Source organism: Cetorhinus maximus, chromosome 17, assembly GCF_964194155.1.
Source record: "Cetorhinus maximus chromosome 17, sCetMax3.hap1.1, whole genome shotgun sequence".
Taxonomy (NCBI): domain Eukaryota; kingdom Metazoa; phylum Chordata; class Chondrichthyes; order Lamniformes; family Cetorhinidae; genus Cetorhinus; species Cetorhinus maximus.
This window is the reverse complement of record NC_135895.1, coordinates 58,311,963-58,332,635: the sequence shown is the minus strand read 5'-3', so window position 1 is coordinate 58,332,635 and position 20,673 is coordinate 58,311,963. Positions and strand designations below refer to the sequence as shown.

Below are 20,673 nucleotides of genomic sequence, written 5' to 3'. Positions count from 1 at the left end.
TCAGGGCAGGGAAGGTCAAGCAGTTCTGCCGAAGGGCCATGAAGGCTCGAAACGTTGACTGATTTCTTCTCCGCCGATGCTGCCAGACTTGCTGAGTTTTTCCAGGTAATTCTGTTTTTGTTTTGTTCAGGGAAGGTCAAGGACTGCCTTCCCATCCCTAGGCCAAAGGCCTCATTCTGCCATCACTAGTATTTTATTTTAAATGGGGGTCCATACCATTTGGGCCATGAAGTATGCTTGGCAGCCTCCTTATGGACTCAGGGGTGCCATCCTGATTGGGCACCATGGGCCAGAGTGACCCAGCCCCCATCGGCAAGGGGTGTCCTGCTGGAAGACACCCACAGCATTCACTGACTGCTCCCTTCCTCCACCAACATCGCCCCCACCCCACTTCCAAGGCCTGTCTGATTGGGATCAGCTCTGGTGGACTTGCTGGGACTATTCACTTGCGTTCAGGGCATCCATCACTAGCTGCTGCACTGGGGCCTGCCACAGTCCTAACAGTAGCCACCACTCCTGGTTATGCTGCTGGGACTGAACAGCTGCCAGCCCTCTGACTGGCCAGCAGCTCATGGAGGCAGGCTCCTCATGCCTTTTAAAGGCCTGGGAAATCTGACAGGAGGCAGCTAATTGCCTGATAGGCATATAATCCTGTTGGGGCTCCCTGAAATGGCCACAGCAGGGTTGCCACTGGATTTCAGACCAGTAGAAATACATCCCAGCCTGACAGAAAAATGAATTGGCATACGTCAAGCATAACCACACGCAAAAGGTGAATTGGTCTGGTTGAACTCATTAGGGAACCTTACAGGTGGGACCAATTTTGTGGGGACACAGCCAGGGATCTGACATTCATGAAATCTATTACCAGGTTTAGGGTGTCCAAGCCAAATTACAAAGGCCACAACATTTTAGATTACCTGAAAATGGAGCTTTTTAAAAAAAAATCCATTCATGGGATTTGGGCATTGCTAGCTAGACCAGCATTTATAGCCCATCCCTAATTGCCCTTGAGAATGTGGTGGTGAACTTCCTTCTTGAACTGTTGTGGTCCATGTGGTATAGGTACACCCACGGTGCGGTTAGGAAGGGAGTTCTAGGATTTTGACCCAGCGACAATGAAGGAATGACGATATATTTACAAGTCAGGATGGTGAGTAACTTGGAGGGGAACTTCCAGGTGGTGGTGTTCCCATGTGTCTGCTGCCCTAATCCTATTAGACGGTAGTGGTCATGGGTTTGGAAGGTGCTGTCCAAGGAATCTTGCTGAGTTCCTGCAGTGCATCTTTGCATCGGTGGTGGAGGGAGTGAATGTTTGTGGATGGGGTGCCATTCAAGGGGGCTGCTTTGTCCTGGATGGTGTCAAACTTCAAGTGTCATTAGAGTTGCATTCATCCAGACAAACGGAGAGTATTCCATTATACTCCTGACCTGTGCATTGTAGATGGTGGACAGGCTTTGAGGAGTCTGGTAGCGAGTTACTCACCACAGAATTCCTAACCTCTGACCTGCTCTTGTAGCCGCAGCGTTTATATGGCTAGTCCAGTGCAGTTTCTGGTCAATGGTAACCACCAGGATGTTGATGGTGGGGGGATTCAGTGATGGCAATGCCATTGAATGTCAAGGGACGATGGTTAGGTTCTCTCTTGCTGGAGATGACCATTGCCTGGCACATGTGTGGCGCGAATGTTACTTACCACTTGTCAGACCAAGCCTAGATATTTGTACGTGGGCTGCTTCAGTATCCAAGGAGTTGTAAATAGTGAACATTGTGCAATCCTCAGTGAACATTCCCACTTCTGACCTTATGATGGAACGAAGGTCATTGATGAAGCAGTTGAAGACGGCTGGGCCTCGGACACTACCCTGAGGAACTCCTGCAGTGATGTCCTGGAACTGATTTGACCTCCAACAACTACAACTATCTTCCTTTGTGCTAGCTATGACTCCAACCAGAAGAGAGTTTTCTCCCAGATTCCCATTGAATAAAGTTTTGCTAGGGCTCCTTGATGCCACACTCTGTCAAATGCTGCCTTGATGTCAAGGGCAGTCACTCTCACCTCACCTCTGGAGTTGAGCTCTTTTGTCCATGCTTGCACCAAGGCTGTGAGGTCAGGAGCTGAATGGACCTGGCGGTACCCAAAATGATCAGTGAGTAGGTTATTGCTAAACAAGTGCCGTTTGATAGCACTGTTGATGACCCCTTCCATCACTTTACTGATGATGGGGCAGTAATTGGCCGGGTTGGATTTGTCCTGCTTTGTGTGTACAGGACATACCTGGGCAATTTTCCACATTGCCGGGTAGATGCCAGTGTTGTGGCTTTACTTGAGCAGCTTGGCTGGGGGCATGGCAAATTCTGGAGCACAAGTCTTCAGTACTATTGCCTGAATATTGTCAAGGCCCATTGTCTTTGCAGTATCCAGTGCCTTCAGCTGTTTCTTGATATCATGTGGAATTGGCTGAAGACTGGCATCTGTGATGCTGGGTTCTCCGAAGGAGTCCAAGATGGATCATCCATTTGGTACTTCTGGCTCCCCCATAATTGAGGATGGGGTTATTTGTGGAGTCTCCGCCTCCAGTGAGTTGTTTAATTGCCAACCACCATTCGCGACTGTACGTGGCAGGACTGCAAAGCTTAGATCTGATCCGTCGTTTTTGGAATCACTTGCTGTTTATGTTGTTTGGCACACAAGTAATTCCGAATTGCAGCTTCACCAGTGTAACACCTCATTTTTAGGTATGCCCGGTGCTGTTCCTGGCATGCCCTCCTGCACTCTTCATTGAACCAGGGCTGAACCCCTGGCTTGGTGGTAATGGTAGAGTGGGGATATGCCAGGCCATGGAGTTACAGATTGTGGTTGAGTACAATTCTATTGCTGATGGCTCTTAGCGCCTCATGGTTGCCCAGTCTTGAGTTGCTAGATCTGTTTGAAATCTATCCCATTTAGCACCTAGGTTGGGCCACACAACACGATGGAGGGTATCCTCAATGTGAAGATGGGACTTTGTCTCCACAAGGACTGTGAGTGCTCATTCCTTCCGATACTGTCATAGACAGATGCATCCATGGTAGGCAGGCTGGTGAGGATGAGGTCAAGTATGCTTTTCCCTCTTGTTGATTCCCTAGTCACCTGCTACAGACTCAGTCTAGTAGCTATGTCCTTTAGGACCTAGCCAGCTCAGTCTGTAGTGCAATGACTGAGCCACTCTCAGTAATGGGCATTTAAGTCCCCCACTCAGGGTACATTTTGTGCCCTTGCCACCCACAGTGCTCCCTCCAAGTGGTGTTCAACATGGAGTACTGATTCTTCAGCTGAGGGGTGGAGGGAGTTGGGGAACATGGTAATCAGCAGGAGGTTTCCTTGCACTTTGCTGTCACAGAGACATGGTTGAGAAAGGGGCAGGATTGGCAGCTCAATATTCCAGGATATAGGGTCTTCAGGCGAGACAGGGAAGAAGTAAAAGAGGGGGTATCACAATATTGATCAACGGATCAATTACAGCAGTAAGGTGGATGACACCTTAGAAGGCTCCTCAAATGAAGCCATTTGGGTAGAACTGAAAAACAAAAGAGGAGCAATCACATTGCTGGGAGTGTACTATAGGCTCCCAAACAATCAGAGAGAAATACAAGAGCAGAAATGTCGGCAAATTTCAGAGAAGTGTAAAAATAATAGGGTAGTAATAGTGGGGGATTTCAACTTCCCCCATTAATTAGGAGAGCAAAAAGGGGGCATGAATTAACTGGGTTAGTCATAGTGCGATAGGTTTAGAGGGAGTGGAATTCTTAAAATGCATCCAGGAGAGCTTTTTAAGCCAGTATGTAGAAGGTCCTACAAGAGAGGGGGTGGTCCTGGACTTAATTTTAAGGAATGAAGCCGGGCAAGTGGTAGAGGTATCAGTGGGGGAGCATTTTGCAGACAGTGATCAGAACTATATTAGATTTAAGGTTGTTATGGAAAAGGACAAGGATGGGCTAGAAATCAGAGTTCTAAATTGGGGGAAGGCTGCTTTTAATAAGATCAGATATGATTTGGCCAGAGTGGACTGGGAGCAGCTACTTTTAGGTAAATCTGCGTCAGAGCAGGGAGACTCATTCAAGAAGGAAATAAGGAGAGTACAGTGCCAACATATTCCGGTGAAGATAAAGGGTGGGACCAACAAATCCAGGGAACCCTGGATGTCAAATGGCATACAGAATTGGATAAAGAGAAAAAGGGAGGCTTATGGCAGATACCGGGGGCTCAAAACAGCGGAAGACCTAGAGGAGTATAGAACGTGTAGGGGGGAAACTTAAAAAGGAAATTAGGAGAGCAAAAAGGCGGCATGAAAAAACATTGGGCAGGTAAGATAAAGGAAAATCCAAAGTTATTTTACAAGTACATTAAGAATAAGAATAACTAGGGAAAGAGTAGGGCCCATTAGGGACCATAGTGGTAATTTGTGCGTGGAGTCGGAAGACGTATGTAGGGTTCTAAATGAATATTTTATGTCGGTGTTCACAAGTGAGAGGGATGACATGGGTATGGAAATCAGGCAGAAGGACTCTGATATAATTAAAGAAATTAGCATAGAAAGGGAGGATGTTCTAAGTGGTCTGGCAGTCTTAAAAGTAGATAAATCTCCAGGCCCAGATGAAATGTATCCCAGGCTGTTGAGTGAGGTAAGGGAAGAGATAGCAGGGGTGCTGGCAATAATTTTCAATACCTCTCTAGCCACAGGAGAGGTGCCAGAGGACTGGAGGACAGCCAATGTAGTGCCGTTATTCAAGAAGGCAGGAAGGGATAAACCAGGGAACTACAGGCCAGTCAGTCTAACCTCAGTGGTTGGGAAACTATTGGAAGCAATTCTGAGGGACAGAATTAATCTACACTTGGGAGAGGCAGAGATTAATCAAGGACAGTCAGCATGGTTTTAAGGGGAGGACATGTCTGACCAATTTGATTGAATTTTTCGAAGAGGTGACCAGGTGTGGAGAAGAGGGCAATGCATTTGACGTAGTCTACTTGGACTTCAGCAAGGCTTTTGATAAGGTCCACTTGGGAGACTAATAACGAAACTAAGGGCCCATGGGATCCAAGGTAATTTGGCAAATTGGATCCAGAGTTGGCTGAGTGGCAGGAAGCAGAGGGTGATGGTCGAGGGGTGTTTTTGTGACTGGATGCCTGTGTCCAGTGGGGTTCCACAGGGATCGGTGTTGTGTCCCTGCTGTTTGTGGTATATATAAACGACTTAGACTTGAATGTAGAAGGGTTGATCAGTAAGTTTGCGGACGACATGAAAATTGGTGGGGTGATAAATAGAGAGGAGGATAGCCTTAGATTACAGGAGGATATAGACGGACTGGTCAGATGGGCTTATCAGTGGCAAATGGAATTTAATCCAGATAAGTGTGAGGTGATGCAATTGGGCAGGACAAACAAGGCACAGGAATACACGATGAATGGTAGGACCCTGGGAAGTACCGAGGATCAGAGGGACCTTGGTATGCATATCCACCAGTCCCTTAAGGTAGCAGGACAGGTAGAGGAGGTGGTTAAGAAGGCATATGGGATACTTGCCTTTATTAGCCGAGGCATAGAATATAAGAGCATGGAGGTTATGCTGGAACTGTATAAAACGCTAGTTAGGCCACAGCTAAAGTATTATGTGCAGTTCTGGAATCTGCATTATAGGAAGGATGTGATTGCATTAGAGAGTGTGCAGAGGAGATTTACCAGGATGTTGCCTGGGCTGGAGAGTTTTAGTTATGAGAAGAGATTGGATAGACTGGGGTTATTTTCCCTGGAGCAGAGGAGATTGAGGGGGGACATGATTGAGCTGTATAAAATTCTGAGGGGCATAGATAGGGTAGACAGGAAGGAACTTTTCTCCTTGGAGGAGGGATCAATAACCAGGGGGCATAGATTTAAGGTAAGGGGCTGGAGGTTTAAAGGGGATGTGAAGAAGAATTTTTTCATCCAGAGGGTGGTGGGAATCTGGAACTCACTGCCTGAAAGGGTGGTAGAGACAGAAACCCTCATAACATTTAAGTAGTATTTGGATGTGCACTTGCGATGACATAGCATACAAGGCTATGGGCCTAGTGCTGGAAAATGGGATTAGAATAGTTATGTACTTGTTTGACCGGCGCAGACTCGATGGGCCAAAAGGCCTTTTTCTGTGCTGTAGGGCTCTATGACTCTATGTTTGATCTGGTGCCATGAGACTTCATGGGGTCCAGAGTCAATGTTGAGGACTCCCGGGGCAACTCCCTCCCAACTGTATACCACTGTGCTGTCACCTCTGCTGGGTCTTTCCTGCCGGTGGGGTGGTGATAGTGGTGTCTGGGACCTTATCTGTAAGGTATGATTCCGTGCGTATGGCTATGTCAGGCAGTTGCTAGAATAGTCTGTGAGACAGCTCTACCAATTTTGGCACTATACCCCAGATGTTAGTAAGGAGGACTTTGCCGGCTCGACGGGGCTGAGTCTTCCATTATCGTTTCCAGACCAAGGTTGATGCCAGGTGGTCTGCCCAGTTTCATGCCTTTTAGATTTTGTAGAGGTTTGGTACAACTGAGTGGCTTGCTAGGCCATTTCGGAGGGCATTTAAGAGCCAATTACATTGCTGTGGATCTGGAGTCACATGTAGGCCAGACCAGGTAAGGACGGCAGGTTTCCTTCCATAAAAATGACATTAGCGAACCAGATGGGTTTTTGCGACAAATCAACAATGATTTCATGGTCATCGTTAGATTTTTAATGAATGCCGTGGTGGGATTCGAACCTGGGTCCCCAGAGATTACCCTGGATCTCCAGGATTAGTAATCCAGTGACAATACCACTGCGCCTCCATCTCCACCCCCCCAACATGTGTTTTTCTTGTAAAGTAGAAATGCACTTACCAAAGTCTAAAGAGAGATCCTTACGTGAGGGGCTTTGGCAAGAGTCACATCTGCCATAAACTGACGCCCTCCAGGGTGATCAATGAGGAGGTTGGGAAATCACAGAGCCCCTGTCCCTTAAGCTTCCCCGTTCTGTCCCTTAAATATCAAACTGGTTCTGAGTCGTTTGACAGATGGAAGTAGATTCCTGGAGTTTAAAGCTTTGTATGGGACCACACTGGTAACTGGCTTTGCTCAGATTAAAAGGTGAGAAATAATAAGTTTCATAAATTCTGAACTTTTTAAAAAGAATCTAACTAAATAAGTTTACTTATATACTAATCAATGACATTGAAACTTGATAAACGCTGTGGGCGGAATTTTCCGTGCCTGCTGGTGTCGGGTGTGTTCGGTGGCGTGAGCGGACAACATGGTGAGAAGACCAAAAATTGGTTTCACAACGTCATGAAACCAGTTTGCAATCATCTGCCCGTCAATGGCGGGCCACGTTTCCCGACTTCAGGAACCTCAGTGTAATACATCTGAATATTATAAGGCCAGCGCACTGGAATTATCCCCCCGCTCTGGATCACTGCCCACGTTGACGGAAAAACATGCCTGTGCAGAACACGTCTTGACAAGTGTGACGTGCAGAATTCGGGACTTACCCATCACAGTCAGCTGAGGAGCAGAAGATGCTGTGGTCCAACAACAATGTCCATGGCTTGCTGGGTGGAGTCTCATGGACATGGCTCTGCTGCAAAGCAGCTCATGGAAGTTGGAAAGTCAAGGTTGAGGGTCTGCTCACAATGGGTGATAGTCAAGGGGGTGGAGAGGAAGGTCCAGTTGTGTTTGGAAGAGGAAGATGTACTGGAGGTGCGGTGTGTGGGAGAGGAAGGTCTAGAATCAACTGGGAAAGGAAGAGGTGTCATGACGGGTGAGGTTGGGAGAGGGACAACAGGAGGAGCAGGGGGTAACGGGGGAGAAAATGGCAGCAGGGGAGGTAGGTGTAAGGGAACGAATTCGGAGGGGGTAAGGAGTGCAGAGAGTGGAAGGAGTCCAGGGGTGGGAGTCCAGGGAAGGTAGGAGTCCGGGGGTGGAAGCAGTTCACAGAGGGGAGGGAGTAAGGGTGGATGAAGAAGTAAGAGTGGAGGAAGGAGTCGGGAAAAAGGAAGGAGTAAGGGTGGAGGAAGAAGTAAGGGTGTCTGGGTGTCTGAAGGAATCAGGAAGGGGGAAGGGCTAAGGGGATGTCAGGGTTAGGGGTGGGGGGAGGTGGGGTGGCAGTGGGGAGGGATCCGGAGTGGGGAAGGAGTTCCTAGGGGGAAGGTTTCCAGAGTGGGACTGTCCAGGTCAACATGCAAGGGAGGGCTCTGATGAGTCCATGACTGCCTCCTTGGGTGTGAACTGAGGGTGGGTGTGGTACGAGGGAATGGTGAGAACGATCGAGGGCCGAGTGAGGCAGTAGGGTGGGAGGGTGAGGATTCATTGGTATCGATAGGAGTGATGATGAGGACAGTTGGTGGGGACTTGGAGGCAGCCATGGACTCTGGGAGTGCGAAGGAGGAGGTCAGGGAGTTTATTGCGGATGGGGGTGGGATTTTCGGGAAGGAAGGGAACCTGCACATTCACCTGGTCTTCCCTGAAAGAAAAGGGTTGTGGCTGGTAAGTCACGGAGGGGAGGTGGCAGGTGATGCTGGCGGGGGTGGGGGGATGGTGTCGACGGTGGTGGCGGAAAGAAAATGGGTGACTGGGGGAGGGGAAACGACGGGGGAGCAGAAGAAAAACTGTCGCACTACCATGCTGGCTAAATCAAAAGTTAAACGAGAGTCGTGGTGGGCGAGATCAGGTGCTGCATGGAAGTGTGATCAGTGGGTGGGCGGAGATGCAGGTCAGCTCAGATGGTCAACTGAAAACGAATCCCAGCAGGCAGCATTGAAAATGCTAAGGACATTTGAGATGAGTGTGATGGAGGAAGGATCCGCATGCCTGGGAGAATGCTTGCATGAGGCTCTGAAAGGCCCTGCCACACACACACTGCTCCCTCCAGAATCACTCATGGGCCAGCTGCATACAGCTGAACTGCTAGTGGCAGGGGGATGCAGTAGGAGGATTTGCAAAGCCTATCAATGAAGCTGAAAGATACTATTACACATTATTCAGTGAAAGTGAATACATTTCCAGATTGTAAAGTGACAAAATGTGTTCACTCATGCAACCAACTGTGATCTGAAGTTCTTAACTTTTAAATGCCTTAGACTTCTAGTTGCTGCCTTGAAATCCTGAACAGGGGTGGAGACAGCCTCTGCAATGGTTGGCCCTGTTGCTTTTGGTGTGGGTCCTCTGGAGAGCCAAGGCCTTAGGCGCCCCGGCGTGCTTTGGCTGTCCTCCTGTGGGCCAGCTACTCCCTCTGCGATGACAGAGGACCAGGTTGAGGGGGGTCACAGGCAAAGAGGGCTGAGCGGGAGTGGAGAGTCCTGAATGGATGACCCAGGGGTGTCCAGCTGGTGCTCCTCCTCGCCTTTGGGTGCCCAAGAACCCCAGCCTCCTTGAGGGAAAGGAGCATCTGGGGTGACATCAAGGGGCCCCGTTTCCTTCTCACGTCGCCATTGCAGGAACTCACTCATGGTTACTGCGATGGAGTGCAGGTCTGCACACATCTTCGCGTCCTGCTGGACCGGAGTCTCCATGACATCCACCATCCTCCTCATGGAGACCTCCATACGTGCACGTGTGGGTACCACTTCATCAGAGAGCAGGTGAATGCACTCCTTGGACTCACATGCCACTCTACTGAGGGCTTCCAGCAGCTCTGCATGATGTTCTCCTGTCTTCTGCTGACTCTCCAGGATGGGTTGGAAGGCCAAATCCAGAGGTTCGTCATTTGACTTAGACCTCACAGATGCCCCTTCCCCAGCAGTCCCCCGAGTGCCCGGGAGCTCGGCTGAACGTGCCTCCTCCTGCTGCGGACACGTGTCCGTGGGGTGATCACCAGATTTAGGTCCCGAGGTGTGTGCCTCTGCGCTGGTGGAAACCGTGAGTAAGCGCTGTCTTCTAGTGGCTGAATCGAGAGCAAAATTGGTGGACAGCGAGGAGCTGAATGTCTACTTGTGTTCTCAGCTGCAATGGTGGTTTCTCCACAATTGGTCCATGTGCCTATAATGAAATTTGCTTTCTGTCTCCCTCGGCTGGCAATTATGAGATTGGGAACTCAGCTGCATCTCTGTACCTCTTAGCACAAGACTCTCATCTGTCACCATATACAGATGTTAGTTTACTCAACTTATTTTCATGAATTCCTACTTTAATTTTTCTAATGCCGACATTTCTTATAAATAGGAACATGGAGTACAAAAGCAAGGAAGTTATAACAAAGTGTGTAAAACATTGGGTCGGCCTCAACTGGATTATTGGGTCCAGTTCTGGGCACCCTCCCTCTAAGAAGGATGTGAAGGCATTACAGAAGTTCCAGAAAAGATTCATGAGAATGGTTCAAGGAATGAGGAACTTCAGTTATGTGGTTAGATTGGAGAAGCTGGGGCTGCTTCCTTGGAGATGAGAAGATTAAGAGAAGATTTGATAGAGATATTCAAAATCATGAGAGACCTGGACTGCTTTTTTAGGGAGACATTGTTCCTTTTGGTGGAAGGATTGAGAACCAGAGGACACCGATTGAAGGTGATGGACAAAAGAAGCAACAGCGACATGAGGAAAAATAATTTTATGCAGTGAGAGTGGTTAGAATCTGGATTGCACTGCCTGAGAGTATGGTGGAGGTAGATGCAGTCAAGACCTTCAAAAAAGATAGGCAGGTTGGCAGAGGGGGTGGGGTTGCTTTGTGAGTAAGAAATGAAATTAAGATGATAGCAAGAAACGATGTCGGGTCAGATGATGTAGAATCTGTGTGGGTAGAGTTGAGGAATCGCAAAGGTAAAAAAACCATAATGGGAGTTATGTACAGGCCTCCGAACAGTAGTCAGGCTGTGGGGCACAAGATACACCAGGAGATAGAAAAGGCGTGTAAGAAAGGCAAGGTTACAATGATCATGGGGGATTTCAAAATGCAGGTAGACTGGGAAAATCAGGTTGGTAGTGGATCCCAAGAAAAGGAATTTGTAGAATGTCTACGAGATGGCTTTTTGGAGCAGCTTGTGGTGGAGCCCACTAGGGAACAGGCAATTCTAGATTTAGTGATGTGTAATGAGGCAGATTTGATAAGGGAGCTTAAGGTGAAGGAACCCTTAGGAGGAAGTGACCATAATATGATAGAATTTACCCTGCAATTTGAAAGGAAAAAGCTGGAATCAGATGTAACGGTATTACAGTTGAATAAAGGCAACTACAGAGGCATGAGGGAGGAGCTGGCCAGAATTGACTGGGAGATGAGCCTAGCAGGAAAGACAGTGGAACAGCAATGGCAGGAGTTTCTGGGAGTAATTTGGGAGATACAGCAAAAATTCATCCCTAGGAAGAAGAAGCATACTAAAGGGAGGACGAGGCAACCATGGCTGACAAGGGAAGTCAGGGACAGCATAAAAGCTAAAGAGAAAGCATACAATGCGGCAAAGAGCAGTGGGAAACCAGGGGATTGGGAAGCCTACAAAGACCAGCAGAGGACAACTAAAAAAGAAATAAGGAGGGAGAAGATTAAATATGAGGATAAACTAGCCAGTAATATAAAAGAAGATTGCAAGAGTTTTTTTTAGATATATAAAAGGTACAAGAAAGGCAAAAGTGGACATTGGGCCGCTGGATAACGACGCTGGAGAAGTAGTAGTGGGGAACAAAGAAATGGCGGAGGAACTGAATAGGTACTTTGTGTCAGTCTTCACGGTGGAAGACACGAGTAACGTCCCCAAAGTTCAAGAGAGTCGGGGGAAGAGGTGAGTATTACCAAGGAGAAGGTGCTAGGAAAACTGAAAGGTCTGAAGGTGGATAAATCACCTGGACCAGATGGATTACACCCCAGACTTCTGAAGGAGATAGCTGAAGGGATAGTGGAGGCGTTAGTGGTGATCTTTCAGGAATCACTCGAGTCAGGGAGGGTCCCAGAGGACTGGAAAATCGCTAATGTAACCCCCTGTTTAAGAAGGGAGTGAGGCAAAAGACGGGAAATTACAGGCAGATTAGCCTGATCTCAGTCATTGGTAAGATTTTAGAGTCCATTATTAAGGATGAGATTTCAGAATACTTGGAAGTGCATGGTAAAATAGGGCAAAGTCAGCATGGTTTCATCAAGGGGAGGTCATGCCTGATAAACCTGTTAGAATTCTTTGAGGAGGTAACGAGTAGGTTAGACAAAGGAGAGCCAATGGATGTTATCTACTTGGACTTCCAGAAGACCTTTGACAAGGTGCCGCACAGGAGGCTGCTCAGTAAGATAAGAGCCCATGGTGTTAGAGGCAAGGTACTAGCACGGATAGAAGATTGGCTGTCTGGCAGGAGGCAGAGAGTGGGGATAAGGGGGTCCTTCTCAGGATGGTGGCCGGTGACTAGTGGAGTTCCATAGCAGTCAGTGTTGGGACCACAACTTTTCACTTTATACATTAATGATCTAGATGAAGGAACTGAGGGCATTCTACCTAAGTTTGCAGATGATACAAAGATAGGTGGAGGGACAGGTAGTATTGAGGAGGCGGGGAGGCTGCAGAAGGATTTGGATAGGTTAGGAGAATGGGCAAAGAAGTGGCAGATGGAATAAAACGTGGGGAAGTGTGAGGTCATGCACTTTGGTAGGAAGAATAGAGGCATAGACTATTTTCTAAATGGGGAGAGAATTCAGAAATCTGGAGTGCAAAGGGACTTGGGAGTCCTAGTCCAGGATTCTCTTAAGCTTAACTTGCAGGTTGAGTCGGTAGTTAGGAAGGCAAATGCAATGTTGGCATTTATTTCAAGAGAGCAGGGATGTGCTGCTGAGGCTTTATAAGGCTCTGGTCAGACCACATTTAGAATATTGTGAGCAATTTTGGGCCCCGTATCTCAGGAAGGATGTGCTGGCCCTGGAGAGGGTCCAGAGGAGGTTTACGAGAATGATCCCAGGAATGAAAGGCTTAACATATGAGGAACGTTTGAGGACTCTGGGTCTATACTTGATGGAGTTTAGAAGAATGAGGGGGGATCTGATTGAAACTTACAGAATACTGAAAGGCCTGGATAGAGTGGACGTGGGGAAGATGTTTCCATTAGTAGGAGAGACTAGAACCCGAGGGCACAGCCTCAGAGTAAAGGGAAGACCTTTTAGAACAGAGATGAGGAGAAACTTCTTTAGCCAGAGAGTGGTGAATCTATGGAATTCATTGCCACATAAGGCTGTGGAGTCCAGGTCATTGAGTGTATTTAAGACCGAGATAGATAGGTTCTTGATTGGTAAGGGGATTAAAGGTTACGGGGAGAAGGTGGGAGAATGGGGTTGAGAAACTTATCAGCCATGATTGAATGGCGGAGCAGACTCGATGGGCCGAATGGCCTAATTTCTGCTCCTATGTCTTATGGTCTTATGATCTTAAATCTACCTCTCAGTTTTGTCCTACATTTTATACACAGGATACACATATATAGGTCCAGGCCAAGATGAACAAATCAATCTCAGAAATTGAGCATACATTGGGATTTTTCATTTACTTAAGTAAAGGAAAGGTGAAAGCACCTTTCACCTGTTTCAAATGAAGCAAAGTTAGCATTCATCAAAATCCTAGGTACTGGCATGAATTAACAATCGGTACAAACGCCTCATATAAGTTTTGTGATTCCTTCTTAAAAACTGTGCAAAGTCATAATGCTGCACCTGAGTTCATTTACCATGAATCGCCTTGTCAGTCTATTGTTCAAGGATGTGCAGCATAATAGATCCCCAAAAGGAGTCGGTCAACACAAAGTGCTGGACATTAGCCTTACAGCTCTGAGCCTTGTGTTCAAATCCAACCCAAACCGATGGGTCAAACATCTGTCTGCTGTAATGGGTTCTAAGTATCCTATGTCAATTGAGTCTAGATGGCTTCAATCCACTTCCTTTTTGGCAATGGCCTACAGCACAAAACTATACTTACTCATTATCAATTAGCCATTTCCAATGGACAAATACCATCTTGCAGCGGTATGATACAATTTACTCTGCATCTGTCTATATTATCTTGGACCAGAGAGCATCCTGAACGCTTACTGGGTGCTTGAAACAGGAAGTATTTATTGATCAACAATAACATCTCTCATCTTGATGCACTAGATGTACAGATCATCTCATTCAATACATCATTGATGAACACATCCAATGACAAATGGACCCAAAAAGTAGGGTACCTTTAAATGAGCCTCGAGCTTGACCAGGTATATTTTCTGAAAATTTGAAGCCCACATTCTTCTGATCTTGCCAATGCAAGCCGCAGGCCAACTGAGCCAATATCCAATTATTGGTGTACTTTGGTGCAAATAATACCCAGAAAATTACAGCAGTAATGATACTGTACTTATTGATATTAATCTGCATCAAGCTCACATAGGATAAGAGATATGGGAAACCAGATTTCCAGGGAAGGTATTTGATTTAAGTCAACTGACACCATTGTTAAGAGACCTGATCAGTAACTATTGAGAAAAGATATGGGGCAGAATTTTCCCTTCGTCGGGCGGGCCCGGGAGCGGCTGCAAAATGGACTGCTGCCCGCGATCAAGCCCCGACCACAATTTCACACTGGCTGGCCAACTAACGGCCAGCCAGCATGAAAGGAGCACTGAAAGGCTCAGCGCTGCCAGGGTGGGGGCGGGAGGAGGGCAAGCGTAGAAGTCTGCGCATGCGTGAGTGTGCGCTGACAGCTCCCTGAGGGCACAGAGCTGCCTCAGGGAGCTGAAGATTTGGACAAAGGAAAATAAAGCTTTAATAAATTATATAAACATGTCCCCACATGTGACTCAGTCAGTCGCCAGAAGAGGCATATGTTTAAAATGAAGTGGAAACATTTTTTTGAGTTCTTTTTACTTACAGTTGGAAACCTCATCCCGCCCATGGATGAGGGTTTGTAAAAAATGCAAAGACCATCTGGCCTCTCCGTCTGCCCACCAACCGAACTGTTGAGTGGGCAGCGAAAAATACAACTTAATGAATGCTTTAAGGGCCTTACTAGACTTAATTGTTGGCAGGCGTACTGCCGACTCTCGCGCGCACCCACCGACCAAAAGATCGTAAGAGTACGTGATGATGTTGGGACGCTCATCCGACGTCATCATGCGAGATTGGGTGAGGCATGTGTCCGCCTGATGGACATAAAATCCTGTCCATGGAGTTAGAGAAACTGAAATTTACAAGTGGAGGGCATAAAGCTCAATTTTCCGATCAGAAACTAGCTGGATGGCTTTTACCTTGCTTTGGAGATCATTAAACATGTGTTTCATGCCTGTCAAACTCCACTGTCCCCCAAAAGTTTGGTTCATTGAACGAGTCAACCAAGGAGATGCTTTGTGCCAATATATTTTCAGTCAGTCAAGCAAGGTTCACTTTCTCACTACTATTGTTATTGGTAATTAGGTGTTTAATTGTATATTCAGGTGGTGGGAATTAACTGGGGATTCACTTATGCTCTGATAAATAGCAGACGACTGAAACTGTGGTTGTTGTGTTTGGAGGTACATGTTTGTAATGTGTGTCTGTAAATAAGAGCTTACAAAGTGTGGAAAGATTAGCATCCAGTTCTATCCTTCACTGTTTGGCTATCTGAAATAAAATTATCACCATCATTCCAAAAATCAGATGAGGAGAGGGAGCTGAGAATTAACCCTTTCTTAAAAGGTGAGGCGAGAGTGACTGCCCTTGACATAAAGGCAGCATTTGACCAAGTGTGGGATCAAGGAGCCTTTTATGTCTTGGGTAAATGAGATCGTTGGCCAACCGAACTCTAACAGCACGGCTTCCTATGTTCTCCTTAACTGCTGCTTGCAATCAATAATGGGGAGAGACTGGTGTAAGAATAAACAGTGATGGTTTATTGAGACATAGGCCAGAGCACCAGATCATACGTGCTCACTCAAAAACCTCCAGAACTAGACTTACAGTTCCCAGCGCTGTACAGTGATTGGTCAGTGCTGTCACATGATCAGTACACTTGCATTTTCTTAAAGGTACAGCGTACCTCACTTTACCACATCCCTCCCTACAGCTAAGAAGCTTAAAACACAATAACTATTTACAGGTCAAGTCTCTCAGGAGGCTTTCTCGGACGTGTTGAGCATCTCAGTTCAACAACCTCGGCTGGTTTTTCCGAGACCCCCTTTTCATGGCACAGTTGTCCACTAAGTTCCTCAGTGGAAATTGGCAAGTTTGTCTCCCAGACTCCCTCAGGTCCCACAGGCCCCACCAGTGCTTCCCAATCATGTGACTTCCCCTCTACATGCGGCACAAGCTCAAGGGTAGATGAAGACTGCATTTTTCTCGTGGGACTGGTGCACTTTTGCGGAGATGATCCACTTGTCACCTAATTATTTGGCCCTTTATAGGAACATTATAGGAGGGGGTCCAGTTACCGCACTCACCTTGCCTAACAGCCAATTGGGCCCATGTCCAAAGTTCTTTGCGAGGACCGCATCTCCCACTGTGAAAGTTCTTTCGCGACCATGACCATCGTGCCTGGTCTTCTGTGCCTATTGGCTTTTCTCCACCCTCCCCTCTAAATTTGGCTGCATAAGGGTCAGGTGGGTGCGGAGACATCTCTTCATTAGTAGTTCTGCAGGTGCAATGCCAGTCGTCATTTGTGGCATGGTCCAGTGTGTGAACAAGAACCATGACAATCTCGTGCCAAAGGAATCCCTTTCCATCTTTATCATCCCGGATTTAAAGGTTTGGACTGCCTGCTCAGCTATGCCGTTCGATGCTGGGTGGTAGGGTGAGGTTTTGATATGGGTATTGCTGTTAAGAGTCATGAATCTGTGGAACTTCCTGCTGGTAAAAGTGGTCCCGTTGTTGGACACGGGGACCTCCGACAACCTGTGCACTGCAAAACTTTTCCACAAATGGTCTACGGTGTCAACCGATGTGGACGACCGGACGTCATAGACATCCATCCATTTGGAGTGGGAGTCAATCAGTAAAAAGAACATTGTGCCCAAGAAGGGTCTCACGTAATTGACGTGGAGGCGCACCCATGGCCGCCCCAGCCATTCCCTTGGGTGCAATGGAGCTAAGTGATGGGTGGGGGTGGGGGGGTGTGCAGGGGAGCTTTTGCACCTGCTGGCATCGAGGCCGGCTTTTAACCAGGGTTTCTATATTCAAGTCCATGCCTGGCCACCACAAATAGCTGTATGTGAGCATTTTCGTTCTGCTAATGCCCAGGTGAGCTCTATGTAGCTTGGCTAATAGCGGCTTTCGCCCTCTCGGGGGCATGATAACCCTTGCTCCCCAGAGTAATATGCTGTCCTGGCAGGAGAGTTCATATTTGCAATGAGAATAGGGCTTCATCTCTTCGGATTTAGATCCACTCGACCAACCATTCAAGACCTGCTCCCCGACATTAGACAACAATGAGTCCCGGCTTGTCCACTCACAGATTTGTCTTGTCTGAACAGGGGAGGAATCCAGAAAATTTAGCACTATAAGACCAGTTCCTGGGGAATCGGAGCTTCCCCGTTATTAGCTGGCAGGAGAAGGTGGCTTAGTGCGTCGGCATGTGAGATTTGAGTTCCCAAATGGTGAACAAAAAAGTGTATTCGTAGGCAGCTAATATTAGTGCCCATCTCTGGATGCGAGCTGATGCGATAGGTGGTAAGGCTTTACCTTCTCCAAATATTCCCAGTAGGGGTTTGTGGTCAGTTATAATAAGGAAATGGAGACCATTCCTGTAAGCTTTTCATTGTAATTTGAAAAAATTTCGGCCCATTTCAATTAAATATTTTCAAGCCAGTTGCGGCCTATGGGGCCCTCTCCAGCTACCACTAACAAGGACAACCTTTCAGGTTGATCTCCATACATCGCCAAGACTTGGCATAACCCTTTCAGTCTTATTTCTTCGCCCGTGTATGTCCTCAGCTTTGTGTCTGAAACTTCTAACTTCAAAGGATGGGTACCTTTACTCAGATATCTAAATGTATGCTCTCCAAAATCGGACATCGACACTCCCGTATCAACTCCCATCTGAAATGGGTTGTCCGTTAACTGTAATGGCAACTTGGATTGGTTCGGTTCTCCCATTATAACAAATGGATGTCTGATTCTATTTTTTCTGGCTCTTTCATGAGGCATATTTCATGATTTTTCCTTCTGCCTTTATAGTGTTGTTTTAGACTTTCTCTGCAGTGCCGCCTTATGTGGCCATTGCGGTGGCAGAAAAAGCACTCAACTTCTTTGAGTTGTCATTCACTCACTGGAGACCTGGGTGTATTTCTCTCATTCATTTTGTAGGCTTTCACTGCAGTACTGTTGTTTTTCAATGGTTTGGAGCTAGACAGCTTTTCCCGTCTTTTCGTGGAGTCCGAAGTTTTCGTGCCTTTTGTTGCCGGATTGTCCCGCTCGACCAGATGGATGGTGCCATTTTGTGTACCTTTTATAACTTTAGAATTTCTAACAGCACTCTCCATCACAGTAGCTAATTCTAATGCCTTACTGAAGTCTAGACTAGGTTCAGCTAGCAAACGCCTTCGGATAGTATAATCTCCAATCCCGCATATCAGCCGGTCTCTCAACATATCACTAATGGATGTTCCGAATTCGTAGTGCTCAGCTAATGCCTTTAAAACGGCCACATAGTCAGCCATTGTCTCCTCCGGAATCCTGTTCCTTGAATTGAACTTTAGGCGCTGCATAATAACTCAGGTGACTCTGTACAATTTTTATTAACTCATCGAAAGTCTTCGAGTCTGGGGTGCTAGGTGACGTGAGTCTGCGGATCAGCCCGTACGTTTCATTCCCGCACAAGGACAAAATAATCATCTTCTTCTTCTCCACCCCGCGATGTCGTTAGCGGTAAAAAAGCACACTAGGTGCCTGACATACTGAGACCAGCCATCTGAAATGGGGTCGAATGGATCTGAACTGCGGCATCGTGAACAACTGCAAGAGGACTGAACTTCCAATGAGCTTTCCAGGTAACGACAAATTCAGGTGTTTGGCTTACCGGGGAGTTTCCTCTCTCTGGGGTCTCTTATAATTTTCTGTCCATAGCCATTTTTCATGTATTTTCCCCTTTAAATGTATTGCCGCTTTAAGACCAGTCAACGTTTTCTTTTAACTTGTCTCTGCAGCTGTCAGCTTTTCTCTGCCAGGTTTTGTGCTCTTTGAGTTTTGATGGGATCCCCGCAATCACGATTCTGCAGGGTTTTTAAAAAATTTTAAACTGCAGCACTACTTTCTGCTCCGATTGCTGGCTGTCACTTATTTTACAAGTACAGATGCTCTTTCCAATGCTTTGCTCACCCGTCTTGTGAACTCTCACTCAGGGGTCTTGCAATGCTTTTATCCTTATCGCCACTTTTATATCTTGGGTAAATGAGCTTGTTGGCCAACCGAACTCTAACTTCACGCCTTCCTATGTTCTCCTTAATTGCTGCTTGCAATCAATAACGGGGAAAGACTGATATAAAAATAAACAGTGATGGTTTATTGAGACGTAGGGCAGAGCACCAGATCATACGTGCTCACTCAGAAACCTCCAGAACTAGACTTACAGTCCCCAGTTGACAACGCTGTAGTGATTCATCAGTGCTGTCACATGATCAGAAGGCTTGCATTCTCTTCAAGGGACAGGGTACCTCACTTTTATCACAGAGCCCTTGTAAAACTGGAGTCAACAGGAATCCAGGAGAAAAACTCTCTACTGGTTGGAGTCATACCTAGCGCAAAAGAAGGTTGCTGTGGTTGTTGGAAGTCAAATCATCTAAGTTCCAGGACATCACTGCAGGAGTTCCTCAGGATAGTGTCCTAGGCCCAACCATCTTCAGCTGCTTCATCAATAACCTTCCTTGCATCATAAAGTCAGAAGTGAGGATGTTTGCTGATGATTGCACAATGTTGCACCATTGGTAGTTCCTCAGACACTGAAGCAATCCATGCCCAAATGCAGCAAGACCTGGACAACATCCAAGCTTGGGCTGACAAGTGGCAAGTAACATTAGTGCCACACAAGTACCAGGCAATGACTATCTCCAGCAAGAGAGAATCTAATCATCGCCACTTGACATTCAATGGCATTGCCATCCCTGAAACCCCCAATATCAATATCCCGGGGGTTACCATTGACCAGAAACTGAACTGAACTAGCCATATAAATACTGTGGCTACAAGAGCAGGTCAGAGTCTAGGAATCTTGCAGCGAGAAACTCACCTCATGACTCACCAAAGCCTGTCCACCATCAACAAGGCACAAGTCAGGAGTGTGATGGAATACTCTCCACTTGCCTGAATGAGTACAGCTTGAACAATGCTCAAGCAGCTCAACACCATCCAGGACAAAACAGCCCCCTTGATTGGCACTCCATCCACAAACATTCACTTGTTCCACCATCGAGGCACGGTGACATCTATAATATGCACTGCAGGAACTTACCAAGCCTCCTTAGACAGCACCTTCGAAACCCTTGACCACCACCATCTAGAAGGACAAGGGCAGCAGGCACATAGGAACACCAACCCCTGGCAGTTCTCCTCCATGCCACTCGCCATTCTGACTTGGAAACATATCGCCGTTCCTTCACTGTCACTGGGTCAAAATCCTGGAACTCCCTCCCTAACAGCACTATGGGTGCACCTACACCACATGGACTGCAATGGTTCAAGGCAGCAGCTCACCACCACCTTCTCAAGGGCAATTAGAGATGGGCAATAAATGCTGGCT

The 20,673-nt window shown here is 47.0% G+C and overlaps 1 protein-coding gene across 2 annotated transcripts in view; it reads right to left on the bottom strand.

Annotated features, from left to right (window-relative positions):
• LOC144692425 (DEP domain-containing protein 1B-like) overlaps nucleotides 1-20,673 on the bottom strand; it is a 70,893-nt gene that overhangs the window by 39,934 nt on the left and 10,286 nt on the right. The window lies entirely within an intron of this gene.